This window comes from Macaca mulatta, chromosome 8, assembly GCF_049350105.2.
Source record: "Macaca mulatta isolate MMU2019108-1 chromosome 8, T2T-MMU8v2.0, whole genome shotgun sequence".
NCBI lineage: Eukaryota > Metazoa > Chordata > Mammalia > Primates > Cercopithecidae > Macaca > Macaca mulatta.
The window spans coordinates 104,336,093-104,361,034 of NC_133413.1; the positions used below are offsets into that span (position 1 = coordinate 104,336,093).

The 24,942-nt window shown below is 42.9% G+C and overlaps 2 pseudogenes; both read right to left on the reverse strand.

Annotated features, from left to right (window-relative positions):
* Positions 1-4,654: 4,654 nt before the first annotated feature.
* LOC114680300 (proteasome subunit alpha type-2-like) lies at positions 4,655-8,347 on the reverse strand (annotated as a pseudogene).
* Positions 8,348-22,892: 14,545 nt separating this feature from the next.
* LOC106999841 (large ribosomal subunit protein eL34 pseudogene) lies at positions 22,893-23,500 on the reverse strand (annotated as a pseudogene).
* Between the last annotated feature and the right edge of the window lie 1,442 nt (positions 23,501-24,942).

Here is a 24,942-nt window from a genome sequence, read left to right on the forward strand (position 1 = left end):
AAGCCAGTCAGTGGGTACGAGTCAACCTTTCCCTTTATTCCCCAGGCTCCTTAACATTCAGGACTCTTTATGTCCTCTTTGATGTTTCCCATTATGGGTTCTGTGCCTATAAGTGGGGTGAGGTAGGCGGGGTTCTGTGCCTATAAATGGGGTGAGGTAGGCGGGGTTCTGTGCCTATAAATGGGGTGGGGTAGGCGGGAGTGGGGGTTGGGTGGGATGTGGGTGCATCATCTGTTGCCTGGTTACAGGGATCTGTTCCCTCTCCCTGGTAATTTGGGAAACTAAAGCACACTGTAGTTTCCACTGCATCAGAATGGACTCCGAGCTTCCTCATTTTTCTTTCTTCATTTCCCCAGCTACTAGGTTACCTATCATCACCACCCCCGATTTAACTTGTTTCATCACATGATATGTATGACAATTGTTTGAGTCATTAGTTTTTCTTTTACTTTCTTTGAAAGGCAAATTAAAATCAGTGTTAGGAAGACACAACCTAAAAGTAACAAGTTATGTAGGATGAATTGCATCCCAGAAATATGGGCATCTATCCAGTTTCAAAGGCCTCCACTGAGAGAAAAGTTTTCCATGAAAGAAAAAAAGTCTTAATCTTTTTAAATCTAGTTTTAATTACTCATTTAATAAGCTTTCTGCGACTTCCTGTCCTGGAAATATCTGGTAACAGGGAATGGAATTGAATCTACTAATTCAGCTTTCTGTAGTCAGTAGATAATAGTCACAGACCAGAAGCACCTGTCAGGCGCTAGATTTTTTTTTTTTTTTCCCTTTATTTCTTGGCACTTAGCCCAGTGCCTGAGTTTCATGAGCGGTACAAGGTCAGAAACAACCAGGTTCACGCACAATTGTGTCTTCCCACAGTGTAAGACTTTATTGATGCTATTTCAATCACAAAAGCCACAAGCGGCATGCAGTTCCCAAAGAGGTGAGTCTCCTTAGTATTTCCTGTTCACTCATGAGTCAGAGCTGTGGGCATACAGGCTCAAGCCACTTCACAAGTCAGTCAACATTGCAGACCGTACATAATAGTACACGTAATCAATATATGAATGAATAGATTAAACATTCCACAAAGTATTTTTTAACATCAAGAGAAAAGAAATAGGAGAACTAGGACTGGAAAAGAGTAGGTCTGGTTAACAAACCACTCCAGGGAGCACTAGGAAGATGCAAAGAATCTCCTGGTTTGGGTTGTCTGGTTGGTAGGACTTTCAAGGAAGAGTCTTTCATGTGGCAGAGGCTTCAGTGGTGGATTCTGAAATCTTTTTTTTTTTTAAACGGAGCCTCGCTGTCCCCCAGACGAGTGCAGAAGCCTGATCTCGGCTCACTGCAAGCTCCGCCTCTTGGGTTCACGCCATTCTCCTGCCTCAGCCTCCCGAGTAGCTGGGACTACAGGCTCCCGCCAGCACGCCTGGCTAGTGGATTTTTTTTTTTTTTGTATTTTTAGTAGAGACGGGGTTTCACTGTGTTAGCCAGGATGGTCTCGATCTCCTGACCTTGTGATCCACCCGCCTCGGCCTCCCAAAGTGCTGGGATTACAGGCGTGAGCCACCGTGCCCGGCCGGATTCTGAATTCTTATCATGAGTGACAGTAAGACAGTGTCAGTTAAGACGGCCGTTTGGAGCTGTTGAAGGCCTGCTCTTTTTATGACCAGAGTCCTCTGGTGAGGACTGATAGTGGAAGAGTATGCTCGGTTATGTCCTTATCTGGTTGAATGTAGTTTTTATTTTTATTTTCTGTTTATTAAACAAAACACCTTATCCTTGTTGACATAGTCCCCTATGAAACAGAAAATTGAGGCCAGGCGCAGTGGCTCACATCTGTAATTCCAGCACTTTGGAAGGCCAAGGTGGGCAGATCACCTGAGGTCAGGAGTTCGAGACTAGCCTGGCCAACATAGTGAAACCCCGTCTTTATTAAAAATACAAAAATTAGCCAGGCCTGGTGATGCACACCTGTAATCCCAGCTACTCGGGAGACTGAGGCAGGAGAATCGCTTGAACCCAGAAGGCAGAGGTTGCAGTGAGCTGAGATCGTGGCATTGCACTCCAGCCTGGATGACAGAGCGAGACTCCATCTCAAAACAAACAAACAAACAAACAACAAAAAGGAAATAGCAAATTGAGTCTTTTTCTAAGTAGGAGTTACATAATTATGTCCAAGGTGCTCTATACACTGAGCTCTAATTGGGCTGCAGAACACGCCTACCAAATTGAAAGACTTCAGTTTTATTAACATTTTTCCTAATGGATATTCCCTCCCTACAATTTCTTAAAGGTATGACCCAGCAATTATCTAATTTTTAAAATAGTTTTAGTATTAATTGTTCTTTCTTTCCAGGAGAAGTAAACAATGACTTTACTTTTCCTGGACGTAAAGTCTCTTCTCTCACTTTAAATTTAAATAAATAAGTTTAAATTGTCAACATTTCCAGCAATGGAGATTTTTATGTTAAAAAGATAGGCATAAGAGTCTGTCTTTTTGATTGCTAAAAATAAAGTCTAGATTTGGGCATGAATGTATTTTAATTTCTAGGTGGAATGTGATTGATTATTCTCAGCGTGTTTAAAAATTTTAGGCTTTATTTCTATCATTTAGACAGACCCTAAGTGTTGATTGTAGAAAATTAGAAAATACACGTAAGCAAACATAATTAATAGATAATCAGAGTCAACAATTATCTTGCTATCCAGTAATAACAATTGTTTACAATTCCATGTAGATCAGGAGACAGTGTAGGAGAGTGGAATAGTGGCTTACCCACTATTAATTAAACAAGTTTACCTGGATTTGTGTCTCAAGTTGACCACTTTCTGGAAACATTTTTACCCTTTGTTGCCTCATATTCCTCATCTATAAAATGGGGCTAACAGTGGTACTTTCTTCATGGGCTTTTTGTGAGGATTACATGGAATAATGTATATATGAAGGGCTTGGCAACAGACCAAAACGCTCTGGAAGCTTTTTTTTTTTTTTTTTTGAGACAGAGTTTTGCTCTGTGTTGCCCAGGCTGGAGTGCAGTGGCACAATCTTGGCTCACTGCAAGCTCCGCCTCCCGCGTTCACGCCATTTTCCTGCCTCAGCCTCCTGAGTAGCTGGGACTACAGGTGCCCGTTGTATTTTTAGTAGAGACAGGGTTTCACCATGTAAGCCAGGATGGTCTCAATCGCCTGACCTCGTGATCCACCCGCCTCAGCCTCCCAAAGTGCTGGGATTACAGGTGTGAGCCACTGCACCTGGCCTATCCTTCCATATTTTTTGCTATGCATGTACACATTTAAAATAAAATCGGATTGTACCATGTATATTGATATGCAACCTGTTTTCCACTTACTAATGTATAACAAATATCTTTTAAAAACAATCACATAGTAATCTATTTTTTGGACATGCCAAAATACATTTAACCAATATTTATTTATTTTTTTGAGATGGAGTCTCACTCTGTTGCCCAGGCTGGAGTGCAGTGGTGCAATCTCGGCTCACAGCAACCTCCGCCTGCTGGGTTTAAGCAGTTTTCCTGCCTCAACCTCCCAAGTAGCTGAGACTACAGGTGTGCACCACCATGCCTGGCTAATTTTTTGTATTTTTAGTAGAGATGGGTTTTCACCATGCTGGCCAGGCTGGTCTTGAACTCCTGACCTTGTGATCTGCCCACCTCAACCTCCCAAAGTGCTGGGATTACAGGCGTGAGCCACTGTGCCCAGCCATGTCTTATTTTTTCAATGTTTTTATGTTAATATTTAGTTGTTGGGTTTCTTTTTTACTGAATTAGTTTTAATATTTAAAAAAATAGTAAGAATTTAAGTGATTGGATTTTGATTTTTTTTAATGCTTGTGCTCTTTTTCTTAGTAGCAGAGAGAATTTCCATTTTTTAGTGGAAGTTTACAAAATATGACCATATGATACTTCCGCTTTATAGAGTCTTTAAGTAGGCAGATTAATACTTTACAAACAAAAACTACCAGCCTGAGACCTAACCCCTGACCCTTCCTAGTTCATCTATTGCTGAGCGTCCTGCCCTGCCAAGACTCTCTCCCAGCTCCCTCCCACCCCATTTTTGCTGTCACTCGCTAACCCACTGCCTTTCTTATCTCTGGTCTGAAGAAGGAGCTGGTTATGTCGTCACATGCTTCCCAATGGGTCTAGGCTGTCATGCATCACTGCTCACAGCTTTGTCAGTGCAAGTTCAGCCAAGAAGTGATCTAATTCCAGAGCGAGTTGAACCACAAAGTCCCGCAGAGGTAAGTAACCATGACCAACAGATTCATTTGGGCTGCCAGGTTCTTCTTTGTTTTTTGTTGGGGAGGGATTTATAGTTTATTATGACTTACAAGTGTCATTTTAAAAACATTAGTCCATTTAAACCACGTAGAAATAAGTTTCCAAAAAGTCTGAAAAACAAAACATATTTTAAACATGTTTTTTGTTTTTGTTTTTTTTTGAGATGGAGTCTCACTGTCGCCCAGACTGCAGTACAATGGCGTGATCTTGGCTCACTGCAACCTCCGCCTCCTGGGTTCAAGCAATTCTCCTGCCTCAGCCTCCAAAGTAGCTGGGATTACAAGCGTCTGCCACCAAGCCCAGCTAATTTTTGTATTTTTAGTAGAGACAGGGTTTCACCATGCTGGTCAGGCTGGTCTCAAACTCTTGACCTCAGGTGATCCACCCGCCTTGGCCTCCAAAAGTGCTGGGATTACAGGCATGAGCCACTGCGTCTGGCCATAAACATGTTTAAGTAGATAGATTATCTGAAATTCCAGATTGTTCAGTCATTTCATTATTATGCTGTGGCAGCCAGGTAATCCTTAACTTCAGTTGGAGTAATCCTCCCAAATCAGCTTCATTGCCGATTCCAACTTCTATGTTATCCTCTGTCATTTGCCCTTCAGAGCTTTCCTTGAGGGTTAAGATGGCTGTGTTGACAAAAAGAATCAAACTGTAAAATAGTAAAATATTTGAAGAGATTTGTTCTGAGATTTAGTCTGAGATTTATTCTGAGTGACCAGGACCCATGACACAGCCCTAGGAGGTCCTGAGAATATGTACCCAGGGTGCAGCTTGGTTTTATACATTTTAGGGAGACATGAGACTTCAGTCAAATACCTTTAAGAAATACTTTGGTTTGGTCCAGAAAGGCAGGACAACTTGAAGGTTGGGGTGATGGGCTTCCAGTTATAGGTAGATTTAAAATTTTCTGGTTGACAATTGGTTGAGTTTATCTAAAGACCTGGGATCAATAGAAACGAAGTGTCTGGGTTGTAGAAGAGGTTGTGGAGACCAAAGTTATATCATGCAGATGAAGCCTCCAGGCAGTAGGCTTCAGAAAGAATAGACTCTAAATGCTTCTTATCAAACTTAGGGTCTGTGTTGATGTTAATGCCACAGAGGTGTAATGAGGCCTGTCCAACTGACTTTCCATCATGGCCTGAAGCAATCTTTCAGGTTAGGAGTGCCCTGACAGAGGAAGAAGTCCAATCAGATGGTTGGGGAGGCCTCAAATTTTGATTTTTGGTTTACAGCTGTATGAATGCATCTTCAAGCTCCAGATCTTCATTGTATCTTTTCTCAGCATTTTCCCCTTCACATAGTTCTTTGCTGTTGTTTTCCAGCAAAGTAAGCTCTGGATGGATCTGACTGAAATAAACATGGTCATCCCTCCTTCAACTACAGATAAATCAATTCCAAATGGACAAACACCACTTGACTGAGTGTATTCTTGGGTTACAGAGATTACACTCTGTACCAGCCAAGCTATGGGAATGGGTTCTTGGTGATGTAGGATTTTTCTTCTTGGTCACTTTGCAGGCCAGGGGATCCCCAGCTGGTGACACCCCTCCCGGCCCTCACTCGGCCACACTGGTGCGTCCCAGCTTGCCTGTGTTACAGCTTGTACCTGTGTTCAGCAGTTCTCGAGCTCTTGTACTGCTCCCAAGAAGAATGAGGAGATGCTGATATTGAAGGGTGAGGAGGGTGGAAAAAAATTTTATTGAGTGGTGGAACAGCTCCCAGTGGAGAGGGGATGCTGGGGGTTGGTCTCCCACCTCACAGTCAGGTGGTTCTCTCCTCCCTGCGTGGCTGGGTCCAGGGCTTTTTGTGGGCTCGGAATAGGGGTGGGGCATACTATAGGTAGTATTGGAAAAGGCAACATTCAATTGGTTAAAAAGCATTATTCAGAAAGAATCAATTGGGAAAGGGCAGGCAAACAGGAACAGAAGTTGTCACTCAGTCTCAGGTTTAATCCAGGGCCAGCAGTCTGTGCTTTCAGCCTTCAGGCTGTTTTTGGCTTGAAGATGGGGTTTTACTGGGGTTTGTATCCCCAGGCCCTGGTGACCTCAGCAGGGTGCCACCCATGGGTGCCAATGTGGCTTTCACCCATGTTAACAGGGAGGCCTAGAGGGTAGGAATTATCTGCATTCACCTATACCCTGTCCTGTCCTCCCTCCTCTTGGTAACCTCATCTATTCCATGGATGCTAGCATGACCTTTATCCATGAAATGGGTGGGGGCAGCTAACCAGCAGGAATTAGTCATGCTCACCTGTGCTGTGCCCCTCGACTTCTGTTATTGCCTGCCTTTGGATCCCTCTGATGTAGTTTTCCTTTCTAGGAATTCAACCTGAAGCTCCAAATTGAGTTTGGGGCAAGTTCGCCTTAGGAGGGTTCATGGACGCATTAAGTTAAGTCCTAGGTGGCCTTCGCCAGACTGCAGCCAGCAGCCAGCAGGGCTGCTCCTTCACTGCTTCCTGATCGTAAGCCCAATGCTAAGGTGAAACCTGGAACTGGGTCCTCCTCAAACAAGGGAGTGAAAGGGAGAATTGGGGTCCTGGCCTAGTAAGATGCCTTTCAAAAGGAAAAAAATCCTCTAGCATAGAAAAAGCTCCCTGTATTTGCAGGACTGTGTTAACTCCTGACATGGTGGAGAAAAGAAAAAGCGCAGGGTGGGGAAGGTGCCTGGGGTAAAAAGCCTCTTGATCTATGCAATTGGGTTCCTCCAAAAGGGAGAGAAACTCTTAATCTGTGCTTCCTCTTTGCCTCTAAGAATAGACAGAAACTGCATTGTTCTCAATTGCATATCTGATGGCTGGGCCAAATGCTCTTTCCACCCAGTAATATCTCTGTAGTTTGCAACAACACCCTTAACATTGTAAGGCAGATAGTGCCATGACAACTGTGAAAAAAGAAGGAAAATGCTGTAGGAAAGACTGGATTGGAACAAGGCCGACATTCCCAACCCCAGAGATGATGGAGATGGGGGTGTTGGGGTCCTCTCCAGCATCCTGTCCTCTTAGTTGTGCCATTGCTCTTAATTGGCTCACTAGAGGTTTGGTGCTTCGTCTGCCTTCAGAAAAGAGTCTTAATACAAGAAGCCTCGGAAAAAAGTGAAGTGTCTACATCCGCATTTACTCACCCTTCAGGTATCCTGGGTGATTCCCCAAAATGATGTAGGATTTTTCTTTTCAGTCACTTTGCAAGCCAGGAACCCCTGGCTGGTGATGCCCCACCCGGGCCTTGCTCAGCCACGCTGGCATGCCCCAGCTCGCCTGTGTTATAGCTTGTACCTGCATTTGGCAGTTCCTGAGCTTTTGTAATGTGCCCAAGGAGAGGGGAGAATCATTATATTGAGCAACTGAACAGCTCTCAGTGGAGAGGAGATGCGGTAGGTGGTCCCCCAACCCTGCAGTCAGGTGGTTCTGTCCTCCCCACATGGCCAGGTCCAAGGCTTTTTCTGAGTTCAGAATAGGGGTGGGGCAGGCCATAGGTAGTATTGGAAAAGGCAACATTCAATTGGTTAAAAGACATTATTCAGAAAGAATCAACTGGGAAAGGGCAAGCAAGCAAGAACAGAAGTTTTTACTCTGAGTTGTGGGTTTCATCTGGGACCAGCAGTCTGGTCTGTCAACCTTCAGGCTGTTTTTGGCTTGAAGATGGGGTTTCACTGGGGACCTGCCCCTATCTGCCTAGGCATTTGGCTGCTTCCTGTCGTTATCATTGGTACACAGATATTATAGTATTGCTGAGCTAGTTTTTGAATTCTATGCACAAGCACTCTGATCTGGATCCATGCCACTGTACACCAACCCGCTAAGCTTGGTAATGGGTTCTACTTTGTGTGCACTTTGCTCATCATACAGAATGGATTTCTGTTTCTTCTCAGTGCTAATACCACACCATTTGCAGCTTTAATTCCCACTGAAGGGGCTCCTCCCACTACAGCAGCTAAAGCATATTCAGTCTGGACAAGTGTACAAGATGGGCTGAGTGTAGTCAGCGAGAAGCTGTACCTGTGCTCTGCCATCTTTACCTGGAGAGCCAAAGCACATCCCCTCACTTTTCTTCTCTGGCTCCTAACCTGACTTTAACTGTGTTTTCCTTCTGTGCCTCTGTGCAAAATACCAAACACAAGTACTGGAGATCCAATTCCAGAGTGACAATGTGAGAAGTTTCTCGGACCTGCTTCCCAATGAAACATCAGTAATTGGTGAAAATTATTAGGAAAAAAACCCCAACACTTAGAGTCCCTGGAGATTGTCCAGAGGACATACAGCAAATGAATAAATATTTATTCAAGTAAATCTCCTAAATTTTGGACAGTGAGAATCTGCGACACTTGATCTGCTCCCTGCCTTCCGCTACCCTCAAACTCCATGTGATGGAAGATAAACTGCAGGTTGGGTGGCCAAGAATATGGAGTCACCTCCTATCACCTCAGCTCCCAGTCTCTCTTCCAGACTTCAGGCTGCCAGCATTTCTCTCGTCCCCTTCTCCGTGTGGCAGAGGCTAAATTCTCAGTGAGTACAGCCAAAGAGCTGGGGACTCCTGTCCTTCACTCAGCTCTCTACTGCTACCCTAGACATGACAGGTTGAAAACACTAGGCCACAATTGCTTTTGCCCTGGCTTGCTTTTAGGGGCCCAGGGAGAGCAGGCCATAAGAAGAGAGAGCTCTGGCTGGGAATAATGGCTTATGCCAGCACTCCTAGCACTTTGGGAGGCTGAAGCAGGCAGATCGCTTGAGCTTAGGAGTTCAAGCCCAGCCTGGGCAACATGGCAAAACCCTGCCTCTACAAAAAATAGAAAAAAATTTAGCCGGGTGTGGTGGTGCCTGTAGTCCCAGCTACTTGAGGGGCTGAGGTGGGAGGATTGCTTGAGCCCAGGAGGTCAAAGCTGCAGTGAGCTGAAATCACACCACTGCACTGCATCCTAGGTGACAAAGTAAGACCTGGACTCTAAATAAATAAATAAGAGAGCATGAGCTCTGAGCTATCTCTAAATAAATTGACTTTATCTTAAGCAAAATGTGAGGACGTTGATGCCTGAGGGCTCTCTGGAAAACAATGGAAGTTAAGGTGGTAAGCAATTAAGAGGAGGTTGGTAGCCCCAGGTGAGCTATGAGCTAACACAGGTCAGCTGATTTACCAAAGACACAAGTGAGGGATGGGGGAGAAAGCTAAGAAGATCCTTCCTGGGGTTGGAACAAACCTCAAAGACTAGCCTCAAAAACTACTCCTGCAAATGGGCCCAGATTTAATTGGATCCAACTGTAGAGTAATTTATGCTGCAGGACATCCAGGATATTATCAAAAACAATAGAGCAATCAAGATGCAATTAGTGGAGCCTAACAGCTGGATGTGATACAACGGAGGCAGACAGCTTAACAGAGAGATGAGGGAAAGACACAAAGAAAGCCCTGCTAAAATCACTGTCACTTCTGGGTTGACTGTGCAAATGTCCAAGACCATGTCCTCTGAAGATCAACTTCAGAGGCTTCACTGTGGAGAAAATAGACTTTCCTGAAATAGCCCTGATATGTCACTAAAAAGTAAGCAAACAACAAAAAGTACCTCTATAGGTTTGTAGGGAAGAATCAGTATATAGCATTCTTAAAATATATTATTCAATTGTCTAGTTTTCAACAAAAAATTGCAAGATATACAAAGAATCAGGAAACTGTGACTCACACACAGAGGGGGGAAAAAAGCAGACAACCAACACTGCCTCTGAGAAGGCCCATATGTCAGACTTGACAAAGACTTCACACTAGTTATTATAAATATGGTCAAAGAACTAAAGGAAACTGTGCTTAAAGAAGTAAAGAATAATATGATGACAATCTCACCAAATAGAGACTATCAATAAAGAGATATATATCAACCAACAATTTGGTTGTTATACATTTTAATTCAAGAATTTTCATTTGGTTCTTTACATGCATATGTGTATACATATATACACACACTTATATTTAAATACATAAATTTATATTACACATGTATAGCATATGCGAAGATGTATATATGTAATATCAGTTTATATATTTACATAAATGTGTATATATGTACATATACATATATGTATGTATGTTTGTATGTAAATAATGAACCAAATGAAAATTCTAGAGTTGCAATATAAAACCCCAGGGTGAAAAAATTTATCAGAGGGCCTCAGGAGTAGATTTGGCAGAACAAAGAATCAACAAACTTGAAGATAGATCAATAGAGATAAGGGAGCCTGAAAAATGGATAGGAAAAAAAATGAAAATGAACAGATTATTAGAGAAATATTGGACATCATTAAATGCACCAAAATATGCATAATTGGAGTACCAGAATAACAGGAGAGAGAGAGAGAAAGCAATAGAAAAAACACATTTAAAAACTTATGGCTTAAAAGATCCCAAATTTGATGTAAAACATTAATCTTGAAAAACAACCCGGCAAGAGAATAACACGTTTGGAGGACTCACACCCCTATTTCAAAACTTAATACAAAGCTGTAGTAAGCAAGACTGTGTGATACTGGGGTAGGGATAGACATACAGATCAATGGAATTTAAATGAGAGTCCAGAAATAAACTCTCATATGTATAGTCAGTTGATTTTTAGCAAGGGTGCCAAAACAGTTCAGTTGGGGGGAAAGGCAGTCTTTTCAACAAATCGTGCTGGTACAACTGCAAAGCCTCATGCAATACAATGAAGTTGGATCCTTCCTTACTTCATAAACAGAAATGGACTCAGTATGAATCATGGAGCTAAATGTGAAAGATAAAACTATAAAATTCTTAGAAGAAAATATAGGAGTAAATCTTTGTGACCTTGCATTATGCTAAGCCTTCTTAGATTGATGCCAGAAGTACAAGTGACAAAGTAAATGAAAAATTGGACTTCATCAGTATTAAAATTTTGAGCTTCAATGGACATCATTAGATTGGATAAAATATTTTTAAATTGACATCCACAGAATTGATATTTATAAGTCATATATCTGATAAATGACTTGTGTTTATTAGATATTGACAGAGTCTCTCTTGGTCACCTAGGCTGGAGTGCAGTAGCACGATCATAGCTCACTGCAGCCTCTACTCCTGGGTTCAAGTGATCCTCTTGCCCAGCCTCCTGAGTAGCTGGGACTACAGGCACACACCACCATGACTAGCTAATTAAAACAAAAAATTTGTACAGAGAGGGTCTCCCTGTGTTGCCCAGGCTGGTCTTGAACTCCTGTTCTCAAGTGATCTTTCTGCCTCAACCTCCCAAAACACTGGGATTACAGGCATGAGCCACTGAGCCTGGCCAATGATTTCTTTTGAATTATGTCTTTCTCTCAATGCTGCTGATATGACAGGAGCAACATTAATTAGTTTCCTTGTACTCCCTTCTTGACACACTTAAGGACTCATCTATCTCATGAAGTTTTTTTTTCTTTTCAAGCAATTCTATATTACATTAGACTATCTTCCTGCAGAGAGGTTACAAGATCCTGTATTGTTGTTTGATACTTTGTACGTATTGAATTTGATGATATTAATGTCTGCATATCAATTATAGAACTTTTTATTATTATTATTATACTTTAAGTTCTGGGATACATGTATAGAACGTTCAGGTTTGTTACATAGATATACATATACCATGGTGGTTTGCTGTACCCATCAACCTGTCATCTACATTAGGTATTTCTCCTAATGCTATCCTTCCCCTAGCTCCCGACCTTCTGATAGGCCCCGGTGTGTGATGTTCCCCTCCCTGTGTCCATGTGTTCTCATTGTTTAACTCCCACTTATGAGTGACAGCATGCAGTGTTTGGTTTTCTGTTTCTGTGTTAGTTTGATGAGAATGATGGTTTCCAGCTTCATCCATGTCCCTGCAAAGGACATGAACTCGTTGTTTTTTATGGCTGCATAATATTTCATGGTATATACGTGCCACATTTTCTTAATCAAGTCTATCATTGATGGGCATTTGGGTTGGTTCCAAGTCTTTGCTATTGTGAATAGTGCTGCAATAAATACACATGTACATGTGTCTTTATAGTAGAATGATTTATAATCCTTTGGATATATACCCAGGAATGGGATTGCTGGGTCAAATGATATTTCTGGTTCTAGATCCTTGAGAAATCGCCACACTGTCTTCCACAATGGTTGAACTAATTTACACTCCCACCAACAGTGTAAAAGCGTTCCTATTCCTCCACATCCTCTCCAGCATCTGTTGTTTCCTGATTTTTTAATGATCGCCATTCTAACAGGTGTGAGATGGTATCTCATTGTGGTTTTGATTTGCATTTCTCTAATGATGAGTGGTGATGAAGCTTTTTTTCACATGTTTGTTGGCTGCATAAATGTCTTCTTTTTTTTTTTTTTGAGATGGAGTCTCGCTCTGTTGCCCAGGCTAGAGTGCAGTGGCCGGATCTCAGCTCACTGCAAGCTCCGCCTCCCGGGTTTACGCCATTCTCCTGCCTCAGCCTCCCGAGTAGCTGGAACTACAGGCGCCCGCCACCTCGCCCGGCTAGTTTTTTTTTTTTGTATTTTTTAGTAGAGACGGGGTTTCACCGTGTTAGCCAGGATGGTCTCTATCTCCTGACCTCATGATCCGCCTGTCTCGGCCTCCCAAAGTGCTGAGATTACAGGCTTGAGCCACTACGCCTGGCCATGAGTGTCTTCTTTTGAGACGTGTCTGTTCAGATCTTTCACCCACTTTTTGATGGAATTTTTTTTTTTTTCTGGTAAATTTGTTTAAGTTCCTTGTAGATTCTGGATATTAGCCCTTTGTCAGATGGGTAGATGGCAAAAATTTTCTCCCATTCTGTAGGTTGACTGTTTACTCTGATGATAGTTTCTTTGCTGTGCAGAAGCTCTTTAGTTTAATTTGATCCCACTTGTCAATTTTGGGTTTTGCTGCAATTGCTTTGGTGTTTTAGTCATAAAGTCTTTGCCCATGCCTATGTCCTGAATGGTATTGCCCAGGTTTTCTTCTAGGGTTTTTATGGTTTTAAGTCTTATGTTTAAATCTTTAATCCATCTGGAGATAATTTTTGTATAAGGTGTAACGAAGGGGTCCAGCTTCAGTTTTCTGCATATGGTTGGCCAATTTTCCCAACACCATTTATTAAATGGGGGATCCTTCCCCCTTTCTTGTTTTTGTCAGGTTTGTCAAAGATTAGATGGTTGTAGATGTGTGGTGTTATTTCTGAGGCCTCTGTTCTATTCCATTGGTCTATATATCTGTTTTGGTACCAGTACCATGCTGTTTTGGTTACTATAGCCTTGTATTATAGTTTGAAGTCAGGTAGCGTGATGCCTCCAGCTTTGGTTTTTTGGCTTAGGATTGTCTTGGCAATGTGGGCTCTTTTTTGGTTTCATATGAAATTTACAGTATTTTTTTCTAATTCTGTGAAGAAAGTCAATGGCAGCTTGATGAAAATAGCAATGCATCTACAAATTACTTTGGACAGGGCCAGGCACCGTGGCTTATGCCTGTAATCCCAGCACTTTGGGAAGCCAAGGTGGGCAGATCACCTGAGATCCGAAGTTCGAGACCAGACTGACCAACAGGGAGAAACCCTGTCTCTATTAAAAATACAAAATTAGTCAGGTGTGGTGGTGCATACCTGTAATCCCAACTACTCAGGAGGCTGAGGCAGGAGAATTGCTTGAACCTAGGAGGCAGAGGTTGCAGTGAGCCGAGATTGCGCCATTGCACTCCAGCCTGGGTAACAAGAGCAAAACTCCATCTCAAAAAAAAAAAAATTACTTTGGGCAGTATGGCCATTTTCACAATATTGATTCTTTCTATCCCCATTTATTTGTGTCCTCTCTTATTTCCTTGAGCAGTGGTTTGTAATTCTCCTTGAAGAGGTCCTTCAGGTCCCTTATAAGTTGTATTCCTAGGTAATTTATTCTCTTTATAGCAATTGTGAATGGGAGTTCACTCAGGATTTGGCTCTGTGTTTGTCTATTGTTGGTGTATAGGAATGTTTGTGATTTTTGCACATTGATTTTGTGTCCTGAGACTTTACTGAAATTGCTTATCAGCTTAAGGAGATTTGGGGTTAAGACGATGGGGTTTTCTAACTATACAATCATGTCATCTACAAACACAGACAATTTGACTTCCTGTCTTCCTATTTGAATACCCTTTATTTATTTCTATTGCCTGATTGCCCTGGACAGAACTTCCAACACTATTTTGAACTGGAGTGGTGAGAGAGGGCATCATTGTCTTATGCCGGTTTTCAAAGGGAATGCTTCCAGCTTTTGCCCATTCAGTGTGATATTGGTTGTGAGTTTGTCACAAATAGCTCTTATTATTTTGAGATACATTCCATCAATACCTAGTTTATAGAGTGTTTTTAGCATGAAAGGATGTTGAATTTTGTTGAAGGCCTTTTCTACATCTATTGAGATAATCATGAGGTTTTTGTCATTGGTTCTGTTTATGTGATGGATTACACATACTGATTTGCATATGTTGAGCGAGCCTTGCATCCCAGGGATGAAGCTGACTTGATCGTAGTGGATAAACTTTTTGATGTGCTATTGGATTCAGTTTGCCAGTATTTTATTGAGAATTTTTGCATCAATGTTCATCAGGGATTTTGGCCTGAAAATTTCTTCTTTTGTTGTGTCTCTGGCAGGTTTCGGTATCAGGATGATGCTGGCCTCGTAAAATGAGTTAGGGAGGAGTCCCTCTTTTTCTATTGTTTGGAATAGTTTCAGAAGGAATGGTACCAGCTCCTATTTGTACCTCTGGTATAAATCTGTAAATTTCGGCTGTAAATCTGTCTGATCCTGGGCTTTTTTTGGTTGGTAGGCTATTAAATACTACCTCGATTTCAGAACATTTTATTGGTCTATTCACGAATTTGACTTCTTCCTGGTTTAGTCTTGGGAGGGTGTATGTGGCCAGGAATTTATCCATTCTTCTAGATTTTCTAGTTTATTTGCATAGAGGTGTTTATAGTATTCTCTGATGGTAGTTTGTATTTCTGTGGGATCAGTGGTGATATCCCCTTTATTATTTTTTATTGTGTCTATTTGATTCTTCTTTCTTTTCTTCTTCATTAGTCTGGCTAGTGGTCTATTTTGTTAATCTTTTCAAAAAACCAGCTCCTGGATTCACGGATTTTTTTTCAAGGGCTTTTCATGTCTCTATCTCCTTCAGTTCTGCTCTGATCTTAGTTGTGTCTTGTCTTCTGCTAGCTTTTGAATTTATTTGCTCTTGCTTCTCTAGTTCTTTTAATTGTGATGTTAGGGTGTCAATTTTAGATCTTTCCCGCTTTCTCATGTGGGCATTTAGTGCTATAAATTTCCCTCTTAACACTGTTTTAGCTGTGTTCCAGAGATTCTGGTACATTGTCTCTTTGTTCTCACTGGTTTCAAAGAACTTCTTTATTCCTGCCTTCATTTCATTATTTACCCAGTAGTTATTTAGGAGCGGGTTGTTCAGTTTCCATGTAGTTGTGCAGTTTTGAGTGAATTTCCTAATTCTGAGTTCTAATTTGATTGCACTGTGGTCAGAGAGACTGTTAAGATTTCCGTTCTTTTCCATTTGCTGAGGAGTGTTTTACTTCCAATTATGTGGTCAGTTTTAGAATAAGTGCAATGTGGTGCTGAGAAGAATGTATATTCTGTTGATTTGGGGTGGCGAGTTCTGTAGATGTCTGTTAGGTCTGCTTGGTCCAGAGCTGAGTTGAAGTCCTGAATATCTGTGTTAATTTTCTGTCTCGTTGATCTGTTTACTATTGACAGTGGGGTGTTAAAGTCTCCCACTATTATTGTGTGGGAGTCTAAGTCTCTTTGTAGGTCTGTAAGAACTTGCTTTACAAATCTGGGTGCTCCTGTATTGGGTGCATGTATATTTAGGATAGTTAGTTCTTCTTGTTGCATCGATCCCTTTACCCTTATGTAATGGCCTTCTTTGTCTCTTTTCATCTTTGTTGGTTTAATTCTGTTTTATCAGAGAAGAGGATTGCAACCCCTGCTTTTTTTTTTTTTTTCGCTTTCCATTTACTTGGTAAATCTTCCTCCATACCTTTATTTTGAGCCTATGCGTGTCTTTGCACGTGAGGTGGGTCTCCTGAGTAAAGCACACTGATGGGTGTTTACTCTTAATCCAATTTGCCAGTCTGTGTCCTTTAATTGGGGCATTTAGCCTATTTACATTTAAGGTTAATATTGTTATGTGTGAATTTGATTCTGTCATTATGATGCTAGCTGGTTACTTTGCATTTTAGTTGATGCAGTTTCTTCATAGTGTCGATGGTCTTTACATTTTGGTATGTTTTGACAGTGGCTGCTACGAGTTTTTCCTTTCTGTATTTGGTACTTCCTTCAGGAGCTCTTGTAAGGCAGGCTTGATGATGACAAAATCCCTCAGCATTTGCTTGTCTGTAAAGGATTTTATTTATCCTTCACTTATGAAGCTTAGTTTGACCGGATGTAAAATTCTGGGTTGAAAATTCTTTTCTTTAAGAATGTTGAATATTGGCCCCCACTGTCTTCTGGCTTGTGGGGTTTCTGCGGAGAGATCTGCTGTTAGTCTGATGAGCTTCCCTTTGTGGGTAACCTGAACTTTCTCTCTGGCTGCTCTTAACATTTTTTTCCTTCATTTCAACCTTGGTGAATCTGATGATTATGTGTCTTGGGGTTGACCTTATTGAGGAATATCTTAGTGGTGTTCTCTGTATTTCCTGAATTTGAATGTTGGCCTGTCTTGCTAGGTTGGGGAAGTTCTCCTGGATAATATCCTGAAGTGTGTTTTCCAACTTGGTTCCATTCTCCCTGCCACTTTCAGGTACACCAATCAAACGTAGGTTTGGGCTTTTCACATAGTCCCATATTTCTTGGAGAAGTTCATTCCTTTTCATTCTTTTTTCTCTAATGTTGTCTTCATGCTTTATTTCATCAAGTTGATTTCAAGCTCTGTTATCTTTTCTTCCACTTGATTGATTCGGCTATTGATATTTGTATATGCTTCACAAAGTTCTTGCATTGTGTTTTTCAGCTCCTTCAGGTTATTTATGTTTTTCTCTAAACTGGTTATTCTAGTTAGCAGTTCCTGTAACCTTCTATCAAGATTCTTAGCTTCCTTGCATTGGGGTAGAATATGCTCCTTTAGCTTGGAGAAGTTTGTTGTTACCCACTTTCTGAAGCTTATTTCTGTCAGTTTGTCAAACTCATTCTCCATCCAGTTTTGTTCCTTTGCTGGCGAGGAGTTGTGATCCTTTGGAGAAGAGGTATTCTGATTTTTGGAATTTTCAGCATTTTTGTGCTGGTTTTTCCTCATGTTTGTGGATTTTTTTTTTTTTGAGATGGAATTTTGCTCTTGTTGCCCAGGCTGGAGTGCAATGACGTGATCTCGGCTTGCTACAACCTCTGCCTCCCAGATTCAAGTGATTCTCCTGCCTCAGCCTCCCGAGTAGCTGGCATTACACGTGCCCACCACCACACCCATCTAATTTTGTTGTATTTTTAGTAGAGATGGGGTTTCTCCATGTTGGTTGTTGGTGAGGCTGGTCTTGAACTCCTGACCTCAGGTGATCCACCTGCCTTGGCCTCCCAAACTGTTGGGATTACAGGCGTGAGCCACCGCGCCTGGCCTGTCTTCATGGATTTATCTACCTTTGATCTTTGATGCTGATGACCTTCGGATGGGGTTTGTGCGTTGGTGTCTTTTTTGTTGATGTTGATGTTATTGCTTTCTGTTTGTTAGTTTTTCTTTTAACAGTCAGGCCTGTCTTCTGCAGGTCTGCTGGAGGTCCACTCCAGACCCTGTTTGCCTGGGTATCACCAGCAGAGGCTGCAGAACAGCAAAGATTGCTACCTGCTCCTTCCTCTGGAAGCTTTGTCCTAGAGGGGCACCCACCAGATGCTAGCCAGATTTCTCCTCTATGAGGCATCTGTCAACCTCTGCTGGGAGATGTCTCCCAGTCAGGAGGTGCAGGGGTCAGGGACCCACTTGAGGACGCAGTCTGTCCCTTAGCAGAGCTCAAGCGCCGTGCTAGGAGATCCGCTGCTTTCTTCAGAGCTGGCAGACAGGAACATTTAAGTTTGCTGAAGCTGTGCCCACAGTCACCCCTTCCCCCAGGTGCTCTGTTCCAAGGATATGGGATTTTTATCTATAGGCCCCTGACTGGGGCTGCTGCCTGTCTCAGAGATGTCTGGTCTAGAGGGGAGGAATGTAGAGAGGCAGTCTGGCTGCAGCAGCTTTGATGCACTGTGGTGGGTTCCAGTTCGAACTTCCCAGCAGCTTTGTTTACACAGTGAGGGGAAAACTGCCTCCTGAAGCCTCAGTAATGGCAGATGCCCCTCCCCAACAAAGCTCCAGCTTCCCAGGTGGACTTCAGACTGCGGTGCTGGCAGCTAGAATTTCAAGCCAGTGGATCTTAGCTTGTTGGGCTGCATGGGGTTGGGATCCACTGATCAAGACCACCTGGTTCCCTGGCTTCAGCCCCCTTTCCAGGAGAGTGAATGGTTCTGTCTCTCTTGGGTTTCAAGCGCCACTGGGGTACAAAAAAAACCTCTTGCAGCTAGCTCAGTGTCTGCCCAAATGGCCCCCCAGGTTTGTGCTTAAAACCCAGGGCCCTGGTGGTGTAAGCACCTGAGGGAATCTCCTGGTCTGCGGGTTGTGAAAACCATGGGAAAAGCATAGTATCTGGGCCAGATAGCACCGTCCCTCATGGCACAGTCCCTCAAGGCTTCCCTTGGCTAGGGGAGGGAGTTCCCCAACCCCTTGCACTTCCCGGGTGAGGCAATGCCCCACCCTGCTTCTGCTTGCCCTCCGTGGGCTGCACCCACTGTCTAACCAGTCCCAGTGGGATGAGCCGGGTACCTCAGTTGGAAATGCAGAAATCACTCACCTTCTGCATTGGTCTCACTGGGAGTAGCAGACTGGAACTGTTCTTATTTGCTCATCTTGCCAGCACCCCCCACCAACATTTTTTTTTTTTTTTTTGAGACAGAGTCTCACTCTGTCACCCAGGCTGGAGTGCAGTGGTGCCATCTCGGCTGCAACCTCCACCTCCTGAGTTCAAATGATTTTCCTGCCTTAGCCTCTTGAGTTGCTGGGACTAAAGGTGCCCACCACCACACCTGGCTAGTTTTTTTTTTTGGAACAGTCTCACTCTGTCGCCCAGGCTAGAGTGCAGTGGCATGATCTTGGCTCACTGCAACCTCTGCCTCCCGGGTTCAAGCAATTCTCCTGTCTCAGCCTCCTGAATATATAGGACTAAAGGCATGTGCCGGCCGGGCGCGGTGGCTCAAGCCTGTAATCCCAGCACTTTGGGAGGCCGAGACGGGCGGATCACGAGGTCAGGAGATCGAGACCATCCTGGCTAATATGGTGAAACCCCGTCTCTACTAAAAATACAAAAAACTAGCCGGGCGAGGTGGCGGGCGCCTGTAGTCCCAGCTACTCGGGAGGCTGAGGCAGGAGAATGGCGTAAACCCGGGAGGCGGAGCTTGCAGTGAGCTGAGATCCGGCCACTGCACTCCAGCCTGGGCGACAAAGCGAGACTCCGTCTCAAAAAAAAAAAAAAAAAAAAATAAAGGCATGTGCCACCATGCCCAGCTAATGTTTTGTATTTCTAGTAGAGACAGGGTTTCACTGTGTTAGCCAGGATGGTCTCGATCTCCTGACCTTGTCATTGCCCGCCTCGGCCTCCCAAAGTGCTGGTGTTACAGGCGTGAACCACCACACCCAGCTAATTTTTATATTTTTACAAAATAACCCTTTTACACAGGGTTTCACCATGTTGGCCAGGCTGGTCTCAAACTCCTGACCTCAAATGATCCACTCACCTCAGCCTCCCAAAGTGTTGGGATTACAGGCATGAGCCACTGTAACCGGCCTAACTGCAGCATTTTTAAGATATGGGATACACATGCACATCTGGTTTATTTGCTATGTGATCTGTATCTCTCTTTTGACTGCTACTTTAAAACTCTTTTTGAATTAAACCCTTATGGTACAGCTTTATGTTCCTTATTACTGTATTATTAGAAAATTGCTTTGCATACAAATGCTTAATTTTAAATGGGTGATAATAAGTAGGATGTATTCTGCTGCCGTAATATGTAGATTATGAAGAGGTTGGCACATGATTGGGCTGGGGTGGTAAAGAAAGTACTTGAAATAATCAAAGGGAAAGATTTCATTTTTCTCAATTTAACCTGCTCACAGAAGGGCAATAAGAGCCTCATTATCTCATTTGTACAGGACCTGTGGAGTCACAGCCTGCATGGTCCAGTCTCAGGATGGCTCATATTGGAAGAAGCACTGCTCAAACAGGCGTTTCAGTTTTACTCAGAGCTCTAAAAATTTGAAAGGCTGTCAGTCATAATTCACGGTTAATATTTAAATCCTCTGCCTTGGCTGGGTGTGGTGGCTCACGCTTGTAATCCCAGCACTTTGGGAGGCCGAGGTAGGCAGATCACCTGAGGTTGGGGGTTCAAGACCAGCCTCGCCAACATGGTGAAACCCCGTTTGTACTAAAAATACAAAAATTAGCCAGGCATGGTGGTGCACACCTGTAATCCCAGCTACTTGGGAGGCTGAGGCAGGAAAATCGCTTGAACCCAGAAGGTGGAAGTTGCAGTAAGCCGAGATCGTGCCATTGCATTCCAGCCCAGATGACAGAGTGAGACTCGTCTCAAAAAACAAAAAAAAGAAAAAAAAAAAAAAAAAAAGAAAATCCTCTGCTGGAAACACTTCTGCAGCACCTTGTAAATGCCAGGGCCTTGCCCTCTCCCACCCTCTCACTTCTGCTTCTCCTTCGGCTATGCCCTCTCTAGTGCATCTGATCTGACATGCACACCCCTTCCCTCCCTTCTCTTCCACGTTTCTGCAGTTGGCAGTATAGGTAATGGAGGAAGAGCACAACACCCAAGTGATTTTTGTTCAGATGTATTTCAGTCACATTAAATTTATGAGGTTTCAGATTTTATCTTACTGTTTGTTTGTAGTGTGTGTGTTTAAAAATTAGGGTTTGTAAAAGAATTCTTGTGAAAGTGTGCTATTTTCCTAGCAAGTTATCTTCTTTCTATGGACAGTGGTTGTATTTTCCTCGCCAATGCCCCCTCGCTCTGTTCCTCCTCCGCATGTGAGTTTGATCATTGCGCATTATGGTTTTCTCTAGCGCGTTTATTGGTAATGCATCCCTTTTTGAGAAAGAGGCCAGCCACTCACCTCCCATGTCCAGCTCCCCAGCCTGGTCTACTGGCAGCAACACACAGACCCTCATGAAGGCCCGGTGACAACTGCTTCCTGACTTTGTTGTGGATGCTGCAGGGCTTGTTCTGAGGTCACTGAATTTGTGGTTTTCTGTTTGTTTCTTTTGAGATGGAATCTCAGAATCTCAGTCACCCAGGCTGGAGTGCAGTAGTGTGATCCTGGCTCACTGCAATCTCCGCCTCCCAGGTTCAAGCAATTCTCGAGACTCAGCTTCCCAAGTAGCTAGGATTACAGGCACGCGCAACCACGCCCGGCTAATTTTTGTATTCTTTTTCTTTTTTTGAGACGGAGTCCCGCTTTGTCGCCTAGGCTGGAGTGTAGTGGTGTTGTCTCAGCTCACTGCAACCTCCACTCCCCGGGTTCCAGTGATTCTCCTGCCTCAGGCTTCCGGGTAGCTGGTATTACAGGTGTGCATGACCACGCCCAGATAATTTTTGTATTTTTAGTAGAGATGGGGTTTCACCATATTGGCTAGGCTGGTCTCAAACTCCTAACCTCAGGTGATCCACCCGCCTCGGCCTCCCAAAGTGCTGGGATTTCAGGTGTGAGCCACCGCGCCTGGCTGAGGTCACTGACTTTGAACATGGGGCGTCCTTTCTTTATATTTTGGTTTCTATCTGGCACGGAGTAGGAACACAGTAAAGATGATCTGCCTCTGCATTTGTAGCCCAGAGGCAAAATTGCCATCCTTTTCTTTGTTGTATCAGCAGCTCTCTTACAATGGCCAGGAAAGTAAGGAAGATGAAAGCTGCTTACTGTCACACAAGTTGGGTACAAAATTCCTATTTGGTCACTTTGGGAGGGAGTTCAAACCAAGTTCTCTGAGTCTGCTAACTTTGTTCCAAACCCAGTCTATTCTCCATTCAGGGTCACAGTTGCCTCTGTCTCAAAGAGGAAGTCTGCCACCCTCTTGGCTCAACTAAGTTTCTTTAGGTGCTGGAGAAGTTTGCCTTCTGCAGAAAGCAATGGTTTCTTTCCTTTCATGGCTAACTGAGCTCACTCTTCACTTAAATACTAAGACATTGAGCCCATGAGAAGAGGTGGCCAATGCTAGAAGGTCTCTGCCAGATTCTGCCTCCTGCATTTTAAAAATTTGGTTGTGTTAAAACCCAGAAGGACACGAAGAGCGCTTCCCACTGTCTATCCACAAAAGACACTGCACTGCTTCATTAGCATCATGGCCATCAAACACAAACATAGCCAACCACTCCGATGATATCACAAAGTCCCAGGGCGGACGGGACAGTGGAGAGCAATTCAGCACAGCACGCCATTTTTAAATACTGTGCTCTCAAAAGTAAATATAGCCACTAAAGGGAAAACAGTATTAGGTTTAAATCGTGAGATAAAAATGTCTGTTATGTAAGGTTGTAATGTTCATGCTCAGCCCTTTTCTCTCAGGACTCCTTTCCCAGTTCTTTTTCGCTTCAAAGGGAAGCACTGTTTAAGAAAGAGGAAGGTATGACCTCAGAAGAGAGAAGAAACAGCAACAACAGGGACCTCAGATCCTAGAGGTCTTCACAAGTGGGTGCAGGTGAATTTGTTGCCATTTGAAGGACTCATTTCTTGACAAATTTTCTTTTTTTTCATTTTTATTACTCAAAAAAGTTTCATATTTATTTAGCTTTCTGATTCTGTGCTTGTGCCTTCAATACTTTCACAACGATTTTCTGCTCCTTGTTAAGGAAAGCACGCTTGATACTGTCACGAACACATTTAGCACACATGAAACCACCATAGGCCCTGCTGACATGTTTCTTTGTTTTGGACAATCTCATAAGAACTTTAGGTCTTACAGCACGAATCCCTCGAAGTCTGCCTGGGCACATGCCACATGCAGAATTTGGTGCTTTCCCAACCTTCTTGGCATAAAGGTAAACAATTCTATTACCAGGGGTTCAGGACAGCCTAGTTTTGTTAGAAGCTGTATTGTAGGAAAGCCTATGTCGCTATGTCAAACGCTGGACCATTCTGAGTGCCTGCAGACAATGGCCCCCAACAAATTTTCTTCTAAACAATGGCTTCTGCAGAACTTGGACGGCTATAAAAGTCTCAATTGCTTGTGTTTAGCCAATCATTCAACATTTATTAAGTGTCCACATTGTACAAGGAACAGAGTTTAATTCTAAAATAAGCTTGAAACACATGACTAAAACTTCAGTTCCTAGACAAATATAACAAAATTGCACAACTTGCTACATGTTATCTGATTTACTGATTGGACCATATTTACTTTGAGTAGTGGATGAGGCTTAATAGAAAACAGCTTGATCTTTTCCCTTCCCTATCCCCCAGGTTCCCTGGCAGGGACTGGAAATAGGGGGAAAGGAAGAGGATGCCAATTTAGAGCTGAGTCGTGTACAATGCTTAGGCGTGTGCTTTTGCTTATCATCTTATAAGTTTCTGGTCAGTTCCCAAACCCATTCCCTATTCAGTGATTCCAAAGCTACATCACATTCCCAAGCATCTTGAAAGTCTTCCTCTCCCATTGCCCACCTGTTCTCAACAGATGGCTTGTCGCATACTGAGAATATTGAGGCTATCAGCTGAGAACTTCTTTACTTTCCTCCTTCCCAGCCAACAGATTGACCTGCTTTCAACCTCCCTCCTTCTCAGCAGTTTTAAGGCTCATCTCTCTACCAGTCTTACTGATGAGATCACCTTTCAGCTTCTCTGGAGTGGCATCACATCTTAAGACGGAGATTAGATTCTTTAGTCAGCCCATAGGCAAGAGTCACATATAGTTAGAATTACTCAGAAGTTTTCTTAAGTCACCCATAGCAGTAGGTCAAACATAGCTTTGGGAATACAATACTGTAAAGTAACATGCAGGTGTGAGTATATCAAGTAGACAGTATTTATAAGTATAAGGTATATATACTATATAATGTGTACTATAATATATAGCATACAATTCCAAGGAGGGATTATATTGATAAAATAAATCAAGCTAGCTTTTTGTAACACTTGAGCAAATTTATAAATATTCCTTTTTTTTTTTTTTTTTTTTTTTTTGAGATGGAGTCTCACTCTGTTACCCAGGCTGGAGTGCAGAGGCACCATCTCAGCTCACTACAACCTCTGCCTCCTGGTGGGTTCAAGTGATTCTCGTGCCTCAGGCTCCCGAGTAGCTGGGACTACAGGCACGCACCACCACGCTCAGCTACTTTTTGGATTTTTTGGCAGAGATGGGGTTTCAACATGTTGTCTAGGCTGAGAATATTCTTATTTCCCATTTGGTGTCATCACCTAAGTTTTTGTGGACAACTTTGTCAGTTTCTCTGTAGTCGTTAGTTAGTTCTTCAGTTTCTTTTACAAGATTGTAGTAAATACCCACTAGTATAAACAATGCATTTCTCTTATTTGTCTGTGGTTGGGAAACTGCTAAATCATCCATACCTTCTTCAGTAGG